This window comes from Ornithodoros turicata, chromosome 4 (genome assembly GCF_037126465.1).
Source record: "Ornithodoros turicata isolate Travis chromosome 4, ASM3712646v1, whole genome shotgun sequence".
Taxonomy (NCBI): Eukaryota; Metazoa; Arthropoda; class Arachnida; order Ixodida; family Argasidae; genus Ornithodoros; species Ornithodoros turicata.
Window position 1 is genome coordinate 19,754,269 of NC_088204.1, and position 16,559 is coordinate 19,770,827.

A 16,559-nucleotide genomic window follows, 5' to 3' on the forward strand; every position below is an offset into this window, starting at 1 on the left:
TCGGCATCGAACCAAACGTGCGTTAGATATATTTGAAAGCGTATCCATCTGGATAAATAGCAAAAATGAAAAAAAAAAAAAGTCAGATCAAAAGATTTGCGGGGGATCTATTGATAGAGTGCCAAACGGGCCAACAGCCAAGGAGTTTCACGGTTTCCAGGAAAGCGTGTGGTCATATCGAAGATTGCTGCGTCATGCCGTGTGCCCCAGATAAACCGATATGCCGCGTTTTCCCCATTGTCTACAGTTTGAGGCTTACATTGTCATTGCATTCTAAAACGAGTCACCAATAGCGCCTGGATACATTTATGTCCACATGTAAATTCTTCGAAGCGAAAACTAAAACAAACAATACAAATCCAATCCAATCCAATCCAATCCAAAAAATGTAACCGCTATTTATTTATTTAGCCGCAAAGCCGGTGCAATATAAATAGGTAAACAGAAGGTGAACACTATAAACCAGTTATAAGACAACATTATACAGAAAAATGATTTTTATATCTCAATAAATCACAGAAAAATTAAATAGGGAAGGCACAATATTACAACATTTGCACAGAGACACATAGCTGAAATGTTGACGAATGTTGAACTGATGAACATATACAAGTAAGGGATAAGTAACACATCGTAAAACCCACAAAAAAAAAAAAAAGAAACGGAACAAGAAAAACAGCTGAGACCATGGAGATACTCGAGGAAACTAAATCTCGACTAACAACACAAAGTGCACAACACACGCGAGTAACGCAAAGCGACCACCAGTAAACGTCACGATACATTCGAGGAAAGTCTTATATACTTTATGTATACCGTGCACCTTTCGCCTTCCGAAGTAGATTACCGAAAACCGTATGGTATATATGTTACGCACGTATAGAGCACCGTTTCCTTCGCCCCAAGGCCCGCCCGGGAACTCATCTAACCCACCTCACGGATGAGGAAAAGTAAAGAGCAGCTTAAACGGTCGAGGAAACGTAATGTCTCAGCATCTCAATCTCCAAAACGGGTCCTCTATTCGACCACTAAAGCCGTCTCTGGACCAGTTAGTTTCTCTCCTTTTGTATCGATACAGTGCAAATGATAAGGAACCAGAAAAAAAGAAAAAAAAACGGAAAAAAGAAGGAAAAAACAAAAACAGCCAGAACTAAATATTTCGCCGCGATGGGAGCTTTAAGATTCAGTTGGCGTCACCTTATACCCTATCGGCGAAGAACATCACCATCTTACTTTTTCCGCGACGTCGCTATCGCCGATTCGGTTGGAAAAAAAAAAAAGAGAGAAAAAAAAAGCGCGTGTTGTCTTAACCGGAGTAGTTTGCTACTATATTTCGACCGTGTTGGGTTGTTGCACTTGTAGGGACGCGTTGAAGTGGCTCGTTTAAGTGGCGTAGCCTAGATTCCTGCTGTGAAATACGTACTGCAGTGTATATACGTGGGCAGGAGGAAGAAGAGGCTGGACTGACTGGTTGAACGATTTTCGAGTGGATATACTCAATAAAGTGTGTGACGTCACCGATGTGGAGGATGTACGCGTCTTATAGTGTGTGTACCTCTTCGAAACGTAGTGTCGCGTTTGATGGCAGGCAGGGTTGTTAAAGACATCTTCAAAAAGTGTTACGGGTGAATGGGTTCAAAAGTATTTACGATTGCACATTCCCTCTGGGAAAACTACCCTGATACAATTATGGTTGCTTCCGAGAAAGTACGCTCCTTTTGCAGTTGCTTTCCTCCATCTTACCCAAAAGTTAATGAAACGGAAAGCATATTCTCGGATCACCTGGTGTGTTGAATAATGCGTTTCTTATTTTTGTACGAATTTTGTAAATATTCTACACGCATCTCAGTATCAAATTATGACAATATATCTTTCGATAAAAGAATTATTCGATAAATGAATAAACACCAAAATAGACAATGACGCACAAACCACACCAGCATCCCTTACATGCCTTTCACCCACGAACTTCAGCTGCCATCCTACCCCATTTCCAATTGGTTAGCTACAGTGGACATAGGCGTCCAGTCTTTGTGCCCCTATCATTAGTGTCCGCAACTTCCGTATGACCGTCACCTGTTGATTTGTCGGTGATCGTTGTTTTTGTAAGTATCTAAAAAATATTCGAAAAGAGGATACGACTTACTGAAAAAACTGTTACAGATACTACAAAAAAAAAAAAAAAAAAGAGAAACGCATACGAAGATGCATCTAATATGTTCCTCGAGATACAAAAAGGTTCATCTCGATACAGGCACGCAGGTACTTTTACTGAGCCAGGCTGAACAATCCTGGTGGTAGGCACAGAAAATATATGGGCAAGGGAACCGTAAGCTAACCAACAGCTCCAATTAAAGAATGAAGGTTGACGAAAATGCCACCAAAATAGTGGGACACGAACAGGCACATCCCAGGTTCTGGTGTTAGAGATGTTACCACCATGTTAATGGACCTTTTCCAGGTACGTGTCGCCCCTGGTGTCAAAATGCAAAACGTCATATTTTAACCCTACACTCTTAGAAATGAACTTCACCGCATAGCACGCTCCTAGCCAACCATAATCTCGAATGATATCGTTATCTTCCCTGATTTGTTGAAAACGGTAGGCTACGTCTTATTTGTGACAATTATGAACCGCATAAGTGTCACAAAAAAAGGCGTACGACTCCCGTTTTCAACAAATCAGGGGAGATAACGATATCATTCGAGATGATGGTTGGCTAGGAGCATGCTATACAGTGAAGTTCATTTTTATGGGTGTAAATGAGTGATGGGCACTTTTCGGACTGACGCGACCCATGGGAAAGTAGCGAGAGCAGATTGCAAAAAGAATGCGGAAAGAGTGAAAGCGTATTGTACTGATTACGAGTACAAAGCGTCGTCAAGTGTCGGCCGCGAACGTTTGCCCAACCTTGACACCGATCACCTACCCCGAGAAATGGCAACCATGGCTGAGCATGCGCATATGCTTACTCGGAAAACGGGTCCACTAAAAGAGGTGGTGGTGGGTGTGGTGGTGGTGGATGGTGGTTGTGGTTGTGGTGATAGAACTGCTTGCCGTATAGTCGGTCACGCTCAGGCGGGCAACGCCACGACTATCGCAGGGATCTGTGCCGACATTTGTCCTTTAGTGTCTGAGGAAAACCAAGGGAAAGCATCCAGACAGCACAGCCGGCGCCAGGATTCGAACCCGTGCCATAGTTGAAGCCAGTGGAATAGAGACGACGGACGAAACATAACATTTAGCAACGGGGCGCAGTGAGACTCGAAGGGGTCGTTACATTTTGATAGATGCAGTTCAGTAACACCATGTGCGCATTGTACTACACGCCACACTATTGAGTAGAAAAGAATGATTTTTCTACCTGTCATAGTTGCCATTATGCAAACTCTCGTCAACGGAGCGGGCGGAGCGAGAACCTCGGCAATTCCCATTGGTTCTTCGAAAGCACGTGACCTCTCTCGTTGCCGCCGCACTGGCGTAACATGCTTCCGTTCTGTGGTGTCAAAGCCGGAGGGGTTTCGGCATTCGCGGCGCCGATGAACCCCTGATACATGAAAACTTGGAATGCGTTTATAATTCTACTATATCTTATATATATTTTCGCTAGGTGCGTGTTACTGAACGGAAATTACGGTATGTCAGCTCTCAAAACTAGAGATGGGACGAATCCAAAATTTTTCGAATCCGAATCCGAATCCAAGGAAGGTTCTACGAATCATCTTTCGAATCCTTTCTTTAAAAAGAGTTTAAACAGTCAAGAAAAGAAAAACACTCCTAGTGAAAAAGTGTTTTGAAGCAGAATATGATACCTTTGTTTAACGAAAAACAAATTAAATAATGCTTCAGTTTCAGGAGAAAATATACCCATATAGTTCTTCTTAAACGTAATTTATTTAACATGTTCTTCATCGACTGCAAGAAATGCATAAATTCTCGAGTCTGAATTATTTCCATAAAACTAAGCAACAATCACAAGCAAAACCAGGTTACTTTTAAACTTATAATGTAACAGCTCCTACCTGAACTCTTTCAGTCCAGAGCAATGTAAACAAACAAACAAGAAAACACCAGTCAGCCAATGAGGCTTTCGGCGGACTCCGGAGGCACCAATTTGAAAAAGAAACAAAAAAACGTGGTTGGTGGATTCGAAAGATACGATTTGCCATTTTGGGCACTGGGATTCAGATTCGCGAATCTCGAATCCCTGCCTAGGATTCGAGGATTCCAGGATTCGGTTGGCACATCCCTACTCAAAACCCAGTTAGTGTATCAAAATCGCCTCTGTGTTTGACTTCCTACCGCAACACAAAAAGCTTTCGGGTCTACTTTCATACATTAGGCAACCCCCGTTGCTTATAGCACCAGCAGACGGAGTGCCCGACTTTTACCCGGCGTGTAACTGGCCTTCGTGACGTCATAGCGGGCCAATCTCCCACGAGCAGTGGTTGTGCAAGTCGAGGCAACGTTTTCGCACAGCTACCCTACCTGTGGGAAGATCACATGAAGGGAGTCGTTGACTCGTGCAGTGTCCTCCGGAAACCAGTTTCCCGGCCACCGCTATATACTCGACTCCTCCTAGGAAAGCGAGTTGAGCGAGCCTTTTCATATACATTGCTCCGACCGCTTTGATTGTGTTCGATTTTATGGGTTTATATCTTGCTTCTTGTTGTCTGTCGTGTGGAGGCGATGTGCTGGGAAGGTAGAACAGTTACACTAATGGCGTCTGTCTTACTATCCCCCAGGAGGTTCGGCGGCTCTTGAAGGAATAACGTGCGAAATGCCTGTGGCGTCATCATGGTCTCCCTATCGTTTCTGAGTACTCTCTCTCTCTCTCATCCATAATTCACAAATGAAATAATGAGCGAAACCTTCAGCACACCGGAGTAATAATAATAATAATAAAAAGAACTATTTCTCACCGTGTCATGGTTAGAAATATGCAAATCCTTGAGCAAACTTCGGACGTCAGAGTCGACGTCAGCGCCTCGACCATTCTTATTGGTTCTCCCTCAGCTCGTGACCTCTAGTGAGTCTTACTTCTGACACCGTTTTAGCGTGACACCGTTTCAGCGTGGTTAGCGTGCTGGCCATGTCACGTCGAGACTGGGAGGTACCCGGGTTCGAATTCCGGTGCCGGCTGTGCTGTCTGGGGTTTTTCCTGGGCTTTCCTCAGACGCTGTCAGACATATGTCGGCACAGTTCCCTTAGAAGGCGGTCCAGGACGCACATTCCCCCACAATCTTAGAAATGAACTTCACCGCATAGCACGCTCCTAGGCAACCATCATCTCGAATGATATCGTTATCTGCCCTGTTTTGTTGAAAACGGGAGGCGTACGCCTTTTTGTGACAATTATGAACAGCATAAGTGTCACAGAAAAGGCGTACACCTCCCGTTTTCAACAAATCAGGGCAGATAAAGATATCACTCGAGATGATGGTTGCCTAGGAGCGTGCTATGCGGTGAAGTTCATTTTTAAGAGTGTGTGCGCCAACCATTGCCACGAACGATAGGGTTGTCGCGTTTGATTCGATGAGAGAAGGGGGCGTGCGCCTTTTTGTGGCAATTTGGGTATACGGTAATTGCCACAAAAAGACGTACGCCTCCCTCTCTCCTCGAATCAAAAGCGATAACCCTATCGTTCGCGGCAGTGATTGGGGCACTCCGTGCTATGCGGTGAAGTTCTGTTTTTAGAGTGTACACAAATAGTTGTCGCATACACTCTTAGAAATGAGGTGGTGGTGGTGCTGGTGAAAGGGCTCGCCGTTGTTGGCCTCACAGAGGTGGGCAACGTCACGACTGACGCCCTGGAGGAATGTGCGTCCTGGGCCGACTTCTAGGGGAACCGTGCCGACATACTTCTGAAATGAACTTCACCGCATAGCACGCTCTTAGCCAACCATCATCTCTAATGATATCGTTATCTACTCTGATTTGTTGAAAACGGGAAGCGTACGCCTTTTTTTGTGACAATTATGAACAACATAAATGTCACAAAAAGGGAGTACGCCTCTCGTTTTCAACAAATCAGGGCAGATAACGATATCATTAGAGATGATGGTTGGCTAAGAGCGTGCTATGCGGTGAAGTTCATTTTTAAGAGTGTGTGTTGTGCCTAAAAGGTTGCAAAGTTCTACCTGCTGGCTCACTCTCAAAACCGAACTTCACCGCATAGCACATTGTCCGCCAACCATTGCCACGAATGATAGGATTACGTACCTGCTTCGGATTCGGTGAGCGAGTGGGGCGTACGCCTTTTTGTAGCTATTTGGATATATGATAATTGCTTTTACCAACCTTTTACACCTTTTATCAGACGCTATGTTGACCTACACTCTTAAAAATGAACTTCACCGCATGACACGCTCTTAGCCAACCATCATCTCGAATCATATCGTTATCTGCCCTGATTTGATGGAAACGGGAGGCGTACGCCTTTTTTGTGACACTTATGCTGGTCATAATTGTCACAGAAAAGGCGTACGCCTCCCGTTTTCGACAAATCAGGGGAGATAACGATATCATTCGAGATGATGGTTGGCTATCAGCGTGCTATAAGTTGAAGTTCATTTTTAAGAGTGTAGGTGGTAACTGTAGAAGTTGTTTCCTTTTCACACCTTTTCTTTTTTTTTGTTAGAGTGTAGCGGCGCTGCTAATGAGAATCTCAAGCTTATCAACGATCTGCGTAATGAAGACCGTATATTCTATGAGCCGTGTTCGTGTAGAGGCCGCTCCGTGTATCATTGCGCTTGCGTTTTGAGTCCTCTATTTTCACTCACGCTATTCGAAAACTATCTAATGTTAACACCTGTCTTTACATTGCAGAGCAACTATGAGCATTGGCAACCTCATCGATCCGTTGGTTCATTTTGTCCACCCTTCTTTGTCCCGGTATTGACGCGGGCGACATTCTCCATAATACTCCAGCGGAAGATGCGCAAAATGTCATAACTTTCTACTGTCACGTGAGCGCGAGCGCTCAACGTAATGTATTTTCGTGTTCTTCTAACCATGAGTAATACCCTGCGGCCACGACCTACTAGATTATAGCGACCATATCATTTGCACCCCTTCCCAGTGCCGCATTTGGAGGCTAGCGGTGGCGCTGCTCATCGGCCCGTTTATTGCCTTCTCAATTTGTACAATACCTTGTACTTCAGCTTAAATTAGGATTTTTGTACAAGCGATGTACGTCCCACGGGAGATGCGTCCTTGCTAAAGTTGTAATTAATTATCATCATCATTCTACGAGTTTTCGTGGGAACTGTTGTTGTCGTCTGCTACGGTTGTAAATGTCCGCTTCTGCAGGTTTGAAATTCAAATTTTCATTATCCAATCATGATGAAGATCTTGCGGTCCGATGCGTAGCACCCCTAGCAGATAGTGCTGACGGGACAAAGGAGTTGTCGATTATGACATGGTCGTAGTAGGTCGTGCCTGCGGCTCAGCGATAAGATATTCCGTAGCAGACGACAGGGCCGATGGTGTCGTCTGCTATGGGCGCAGTAAGCCAATCCCGATATTCCGGCGCCGTGCGAACGCTCAACATAAAGACGCGGCGGAACAGTGTTTGCCCGTGAGCAGTGTTTCGCTTTTTCTTCCACTAGGATATTCCGCGGGGATGTTGTTCGTGTAAATGCACGGTAGCGTACCGAGGACGGCAGACATTAAAGCAGGAGGATACAGGTCGGGTTCTATTCGAAAAAAGTCCATCATACATGTTCCTCACCCATCTGAGATTCTCGGATGCAGTCCGCTCACCAGAATCGCCAGAATCCATCATCGAACGCAGTTCGCTACTGATAGAGACATTATAACGCACACCGCTACAATACTCATTGAAAACGCAGTAAACTTGCCCACGCCCTTTATTATACGACCACATAAAGAAAATGGTTCCATATTTTTCTTCACCACATTCACTAAAAAGGATACACGAATAAGGAACTGTTCGTGGCTGCCGAAAATATGAAACTGTGCTTCACGATAAGTAAGAATGCTTCATTTCTGTTTTTGTTTATGACTATCTCTCTACCATCCTGTACCATTGTGCATTGTGTTCGGGAAAAGGATGACCGCTTCCATGTGGTGACCACATTCCCTCTCTCATTCTTCTTGTTTCGGTTTTTGTTTCAGTCTGAAAGAAAGTAGGCCATGCATATAAGCGATGCCACATTGCCTGGGCCTCATTGTGATTAACTAATGCCCACAGGAACGTATTTATATCTCCTTATCTGTCATACTAGATCGATCTCGTGGGCTGCTTTGATTTAGCTGTTGTTTCATTAATTATCCTTGCCATGGAGTGTCCTTCATAGTTATGAACGCTGCGTGGTTTGTTTTGTTTTTCTTTTGTTTTCATCTGATATAAAAAGCTGGGTGGTTGTGAGTTCCTCTTTTATTTCTTTTTTCTGGGCTAAGCTAAAGAAGAGCAGTAGTCGATCGGCTGCTAAACTAGAAGATAATCATGATGATGATAACAATAATAGTGATGATGATAGGAACAAGCAAACAATATTAACGTTGTATAAGGGCAAAGAAAATTAGCAAGAGCTCTTTGGCTGCACGTGTAGCATATGTTTGTAAGTCAAACGTCGCCATGCCAGTACTGGACAGCTGTTTCGACCTTGTTGGGCCATCATCAGCAGTACGCAGGCAGGCAACGTTTGAGCAAAATATGACCAAAATGTTGCACTAATTGCTTACGACGTGTATCACAATCGGATTCAAACCTGCAGGCGGTCAGGACAACTGATCTATCATGGCAAGAGTGAAGTTTTGCTCACAAAACCCGAGGTGGTGACGTCACAGGGGTCACAAGAGCGTCTCATTGACCCCACCCCAACAATCACGCATGGCTGATCGACGAATGCGTCACGCTTTGGACGGAATGAACCGCAAAGCATCTCTGGTTTTATTTCTTCTTTCTTACTCATCCCCTGGAACAATGGACACAATAGCTGTCCTTAGGCGTTTCCACTCAAATCAGTTGGGAGGGCCAAGTCTCCTCAGCCGGGAGACTGAGTGGTGTGAAAATGTCTGTCGTTTCTGTGACCGTATAGGAAAAGAAAGCACCGTACTTAGTCGATTTGAAGCGAAGCTTTAGACCGGTCTGTGACGTCAGAGCGTTGCCGACGAATCAACGCCTTCTGTTCCTTTGAGTGCGGTGCCTCTTGCGGATGCATGCCTTCATTTATGGGGAACACTAACAAGGACTGTGATACTACCCAACGATACCTCTCCTGGAGTGGTTGCCCCTCTTGTCTTTGACGTCCGTCGAGCAGCCAGGAAAACGTTCGTGCTTCAAAGTAATGATATATATGATAGCGCTGTAAGCGGTTTTGTGAACCACAATATCGGTGTTCGTTCATATCGTACCAAATTATGACGCGCGGGGTTGCCTGCTGGGCTGCGGTTGTTGTTACGCGCTATATACCACATTGGTCCTGTCTTCTTCTATCTTTCAGGTTCTCAGGCAGCTAGTGGCTTTTGTTGTGGTCGTCTGTACTTGTGTTCCAGCCTCAAAGCAGTTGCTTTCCACTACACTGGTTGGAACTTGGATTTAATTTTGCACACCTGAGGCAATCGAATCCGCAACCTTGAGGGCCCTCCGTGCAGACGAACGTAACGGTACCGCGATATGGAGCAGACGACGCGAGGGGGCGTTAGACAATAGGGTGAGAGGATGGAAAAGGCCTTTGTGCCGTTTTTAGGAAGCCAACAGACCGCTGACCAAGAGAAGAACAATGGGCGCATGGCTACTGTACGAGGACTGTCTTGCAGATCACACCGGGTGTGGAAGAAATGGGCGTGGTGACGTTATTTTGGGTGGAGTAGGGATTCTGAAGGTGCCGCCTATTCAGCTTCATAAATAATGGCGCGAGAGAAGCCTGGGAGCACTAGGGCTGCTTTCGAATAGACGTCATATAGTAGACTTCTTTCGGATCGATATGAACACGTGACAATAATCTTTATAAACGGACCAACGAGATACCATCGCTTGCACAGCATCAAAAGCTGCGGATCACCGTTTTCATAGCTTTTGTCAGCTAATGGTTTAGCTGGAATCACAATGTTACCGTCAATACGGAAGCCATGTGTCAGCATCATGGGCAAGATTCGTAACTTCCCTAAGGGGCACTCGAACGACGGTCTGTGCTTTGTGTCAAGGATGCAGGGGTCACATCTGCTACACTCTAATAACAGAACTTCACCGCTTAGCACGTAGAGCGCCAATCATTGCCGCGAATGATAGGTTGTCCCTTTTGATTCGAGGAGAGACGGAGCCGTACGTCTTTTTTTGTGGCAATTACCATATATCTAAATTGCCACAAAAAGGCGCACGCCCCCCTCTCTCCTCGAATCAAAAGCGATTACCCTATCATTCGGGGCTATGGTTGGCGCAGTGAAGCTCTGTTTTTAGAGTGTACACTCTAAAAAGAGAACTTCACCGCATACACTCTTAAAAATGAAGTTCACCGCATAGCACGCCCCTAGCCAACCATAATCTCGAATGATATCGTTATCTGCCCTAATTTGTTGAAAACGGGAGGCGTACGCCTTTTTTGTCACACTTATGCTGTTCATAATTGTCACAAAAAGACGTACGCCTCCCGTTTTCAACAAATCAGGGCAGATAACGATATCATTCGAGATGATGGTTGGCTAGGAGTGTGCTATGCGGTGAAGTTCATTTTTAAGAGTGTAGCACGGTTTGCGCCAACCGATGTCACGAAAGATAGGGTTTTTGTCAGCTCTGATTCGAAGAGAGAGAGGGTCTCGTACTCAGCGTCATACTCACATTTCAACACGTCTCCTTCAGCGAACTACCTTAGCGTTTTAGGTTAGGTTCACGCGTTAGGCGTTAGGTTCACAGTTCATGCACACATAGAAGACCCCACGCGTGGCAGAAAATTGCCGAGGTGCTACAACACGTGCCGCTTCTCATTGAAGATCAGAATGCAATGCTATAAGGGAGCCAAAGTATGCTAATCTGTGGCTCCGGCCATCCACCATCCTTTTGCTCATGTCCTTTGAAAACTGCCGCTTACGAAAATACATTACGAAAGGTCACACGCAGTTGGGAGTGGGGATGTCTACTTCACGCCTATTACGAGTGTATACAAATTTCCTGCACTCCCACCACGACCTGAATCAGGGGGACAAAAGCCTGAAGCCCATGGACGTCACCCGCTCCATCAGGGCAGATTCGAAGCACTTATGCCAATGTCGAGGCGTGAGGAGACACCAATCTACCACCCAAGAAGGGCCATCTGTATGTAGGACACCACGCTACGGTATTTGCATCACTCAAGGCAGTTAGGGCTATAATTCCTGGAGCGTCGCAACTGCCCGATGTCCGAACACTTTGGCAGGTTCTCTTTGTAACGTGGAAGCGCTGTGTCGAAATGCCATATCGACGCAGTGGAATCCTCGAAGCCTTCGTATGTAGCAAGCTCTACCACAGTATATACAAGTTCCCTTTGGTGGCATTATGCGGACATATGGAATGGGTGCTTCAGATCATGTTAGTATGTATAGGATAGGTACATAAAGTGTGTCGATCTATATCTATCATGCGGGAATGGAACAGCTCAATACACAGTAACAGCAACAACTTTATTTTGATTAAGATAGCTGGGGTGTTCATCGCCAGAAGCGATACCCTATGCTCTTAAAAATGAGATTCGCCGCACAGCACGCTCCTGGCCAACTATAATCTCGAATGATAACGTTATCTGCCCAGACTTGTTAAAAACGGGAGGCGTACACCGTTTTTTTTGTGACACTTATGCTGTTCATAATTGTCACAAAAAAGGCGTAGCGCCTCCCTTTTTCAACAAATCAAGGCAGATAACGATATCATTCAAGATGATGGTTCGTTAGGAGCGTGCCATGCGGTGAAGTTCATTTCTAAGAGTGTATACCACAGCAGCCACAGGCTCTGCTCGGTATGTACCTGCGTCCTGAAGTATATATACCATGGAATACCTGAAGTACCTGGGTCCCTTGGAGACAAATAGAAGCGTGATGATGAACATAATGGAGAACCGTCGGCTATCCCCCACATCACTGGATGCATTGGCAATATTCCGTTGTGCATTTCGTATTGCAATGTGTACCGGCACTTTGCGTGCATTATGGATATCGACCCCAGGAGCAGTGACTATTTTCCTTCATATATCTTGCACGTCAGGCTGAGCAAACCGCCCTCTACCGGAGTAATTTCATTCACGAACTGCATGGAGCGTTTTCGTGAGAAGGCCTCAGAACATATGGACAGCACCAGACGCTGTGCAGATGTAACACGCTGAAGGTCAACCATTGCATTGAATGATATCGTTATCACTCCTGATGTACGTGCGAAAAGTACAGGACGTACGCCTTTTTGTGAGAAATAACATACCCTGCATATAAGTGTCACAAAAGGGCGATGTCATTCGGCACGATGGTTGGATATTTATAGGGCCATGATATGTAATCGATCTGGGACAGTATATAAAAGTTTCCCACAGTCCACAACTCAGTGTTCTGTTTCAGAGCAAGTCGTCAACAAGAACAAACTATACCCGCGGAGTGTCTATATACGGTGAGGTATAGATGGTGCTCCAGGCAGGGGGAATACAGCAAGCTACAAATTCTGATATCTGTCCGTGGTATAGTTAATGGATGTGGCTTTTTTCACGATTGATGGCAGCGGTATACCTATTAGACGTGGCCTGGTTCGTCTTGTACTGTTTATCACAATAAAAAAAAAGCATCACTAATCGTGCCGCTATCGATGGTGATCAATCGTGGATGGATGGATGCAACGGTTTACGTTTAAAATCCCCCGGGACGAAGATCGTCCACGGGTTTTATAAACGTTTTATTCTCTGTCGTGTTTTATTCTGTGCGTGCAATGGCGAGCGGTATTGTTGGGGAAAATTTTGCGGTTGGCAAAAGGATGGATATCGCGAAAGAGGATGTTTATAGTACATCCTTACGGAAGGAAATGAGTGAGGCCATCAAGTTTTGAGGAACAATTAATACATACGTCCCTCAAAGCAGAAGCACTGGTCTTTCTTCGGCGGTGGAACGTTTCTCAGACCTAATGGTTGTTAATGGCCATAGTAGCAACAATACAGAATAGCAAAAGTTTCCTGTGAAGTCAGTCCAGTACGTATGATTCCCAATGTGTCTAACACAATGTGCTAGACATGCATGCATGCATTGCTCCGCATTAGACGGAGAGGTTCCAGTGTTATCACCCGTACTTGTGGATAACGTCGTTCATCTGCACTCTAAAAACAGAACTTCACCGCATAGCACGTTGTGTGCCAACCATTGCTACGAATGACAGGGTTATCGTTGGTGATTCTAAGAGAGAAGGGGGCGTACGCCTTTTTGTGGAAATTTGGATATATGAAAATTACCACAAAAAGGCGCACCCCCTCTCTCTCTCTCTCTCTTCGAATGAGAAGCGATAACCCTATCATTCGTGGCAATGGTTGGCACAGCGTACTATGCGGTGAAGTTCTGCTTTTAGAGTGCGCTACATTCATACCGGGGGGGGGGGGGGGGGGGGGGGGGGGAGGCGGAAAGGGGACGCCTTTTTGTGTCAATTATCAGTTATCCAAAGTGACACAAAAATGCGTACGCCCCCTTGTCGCTTCGGATCAGAAGCGATAACCCTATACATTCGTGGCTGCCCGCGGCGAAGTGCAAGAGGAAGTAATTCATTGGTGTAAGGGCGTAATTAATTGGTGGACATGGGAGTGGAAGAGCGTCCTGTTGCGTTTCACCGCGACCAGCCGCGACAAAAATATGTAAACCGAAACCAATTAATTACTGCAACAAATGACCAGCTTCGGTGGCGGATTTTTCTCTAAGAGGTGTCCACTGAAAGTCCCAAAAGGGGTAGTACCCATTTTAATGGCGACGGCGCCCTGCTTTAGAAGTAATGCTTTTTCACGAAACTCATTTGAATTTTTATTTAAATAATGAGCACCTTCCACTCATTCACACGGTGCGCAGGTTGTAGGCAGTACCGGACAGATACTGATAAAAAAGATAAAAAGAAAGCTTTTCGATTGGTGCACCAGTTCGCGAATTATTTAGCCCGGGGATTTAACTGGGACACCCGGTATATGTTCACGACGCCAGACAGACATATGTCGGCACAGTTCCCTTAGAAGTCGGCCCAGGACGCACATTCCCCCAGAGCATTAGCCGTGACGTTTCCCACCTCCGTGAGACCGACAATGGCGAGCTCTTTCACCGCCACCTGTCGTGAGGGAGGAAGAGGAGGTATTATGCAGGTTTCCTTTATCTAGGTGGCTGTGATGAGATGAGACCTCGCGAATCCTTCCCGCGCAGATGTTACGCCACAGGGACCTGACTACGTCACGTCAGGAGATGGGACCATGCCTCTCCAAGCGCACTGCTCGTGGCTGCTTTTTCCACGGCGTTTTTGTAATCCTATAGTAATCACGCTATGATAAGACAACATACAACGAAAACATTGTGCATGCTGGCTCCTTATAGATTGCTTCGTGAATAAAGCAGGACTTGGGTCAATGCTAATATGTCACTCCTTTACTTCCTTAAAGGGAGACTCCGGCAGAAATCGAAACTATCGTAGTAACTGTGCATATGAGTCCGGAATATTCTTTAGAAATTAGAAACAAAGTTGGTTTGGCGGTCTCGGCGGTTTGGTCTTCACGCGACAGAGTTTCTCATCCGTATTAACCCACACAAGTCAATAGGGTTATTCAGCTATACGGTAAACCCCCATTGAAACGAAATCGCTTTATTCGATGTTTTGCGTAGACTCGGCCGAAATGCTTTCGTTTCGACCAGGTTTATTCGACCCGATACTGCTAGCTGACTCCGCTTATTGCGAAGGGTGAGCTGACAGGAGCCCGTATGGCAAAACCAGCCAAGGTCTTTCTCTTTCTTGCACCTAAATTAAAGGTTGCCAGAGCGGTCTTCGCCAATATTTCGTTGCTTGCTTGAACGCATTCTCTCCTGCTGTTTCCGTGCACTTCCGCGACTAGTTTCGCTGTTTTTGTGGGACATTCGCTTGTGGCGAACTGCAGCTGAAATTCTGAAATCGATTCTTTTTTTTTTTTTTTGTCGATCCCGTTTACTTCGTTATAACGATGCTTTATTGATCCGTTATTTTTTATTTTTTTTATGTTTTACCAGCTCCCGTGGCATTGGTTAGGATGGTTGCTTTCCACGCTGAGACTGGGGGGGGGGGGTGATGCGGGTTCGAATCCCCCCACCGGCTGTGCTGTCCGAGGTTCTCACTGGGTTTTCCGGCAGACTTTCCAGACGAATGTTGGTAGAGTTCCCCCTGAAGTCGGCCCAGGACGCATACTACGTAATCCTCTGTCCCCAACTCCTTCCTGCTCTCTCCACCTGTCCATGTATGTACGCCGCTCATAGCCACAGTTGCCTCGCGTTAAAATCTGTTTTATAACGGATTCATATATGTCCATACCGTGAAACTCAGTGCACGTCCCCTTCCTGTTTGTTTCTTTCCGGACCAGACATCCCATCCAAGTATAGGGGTCGGTGAGAAAACAGGCACGCGGACGCCAAAAAGGCAGCGTCACGAATGCATGTTACTGACTGACGGGAAAGCGGTCCATTGCATCATATTCTCTCTCTCTCTCTCTCTCTCTCTACAGGAGAAAAATCTGTGTCGTATGCAATAAAGATCTGTTCACCTTTCTTTCTCTCTCTCTCTCTTTTTTTTTTCTTTTTTTCTTTTGCGATGTGGAGTCATATGAAGTGAAAATTGTGGGAAGCCGAAGCCGCATTCGGAAAACTGTTACACGCTGTCTACAAGATCCCTGAAGAGTCATACTCTCATGCCAAGATGCTCCTAACCTGATACTGCGCCGCAAGCGAACGGTGCTGCCCACAAGTATATTGTTATAGCATCTTCGCCCTACTATTACTTATTGCACGAACCGAATTCGTGATCGCGTTCCTTCTTAGCTTTCCTTTGTGTAACTCTTATCCTCTTACATCGTGATCGCACCGTTTCCTGCCCGTTATGTATACATGTGTACACACTTCCAGCTGAATTGCTGAGCAGACGGGAGCTACCTGACCGCACACCTGCTTGGAAACGACGCATACACACCGCCTTTATGCGTCCGACCTACCGTCAAAATTCAGTTGCACGAACCTTGAACATGTTGCCCTTCAGCACGGTCTTCTTCTTTGCTTTCCCGTCGTTTCAGGTTTTCCCACCGCAAGAAACGTGTCACTGTTTTTAGCAGGGACGTGTCCGTGCGTTAGTGCGTGTGTGGGCTTGTCGTGGTTTGGCAGGAAGATCCGGGACAGATCAGGTTAGGACGATGACGTATACGTATATTGCGTGCTCATCATTGTGCAGCTTTTCATGAGCTGTATGCAAAAGGTTGTTATGAAGTTTGTTTTGGTGTCTGTAATGCTGTGGGTATCCAGAACGCAGACACGCAGTCATGCATGATGTAGTATACGATGCGGTACAGTGATTAAACGCTACTGATCGGGAAATGTAATGAATAAGATAACG

General features: G+C 45.7%; 1 protein-coding gene across 3 annotated transcripts in view; it reads left to right on the plus strand.

The window, feature by feature from the left end:
* LOC135392771 (uncharacterized) overlaps positions 1-16,559 on the plus strand; it is a 62,515-nt gene that overhangs the window by 25,247 nt on the left and 20,709 nt on the right. Inside the window, exon 1 of one of the 3 annotated variants that reach the window (XM_064623489.1) lies at positions 16,260-16,350. The exons of the other annotated variants lie outside the window; for them this stretch is intronic. The gene's annotated coding sequence lies outside the window, so the exon portion shown is untranslated. Of the gene's footprint in view, positions 1-16,259; positions 16,351-16,559 lie in introns of those variants that run through there. 3 annotated transcript variants of the gene reach the window in all.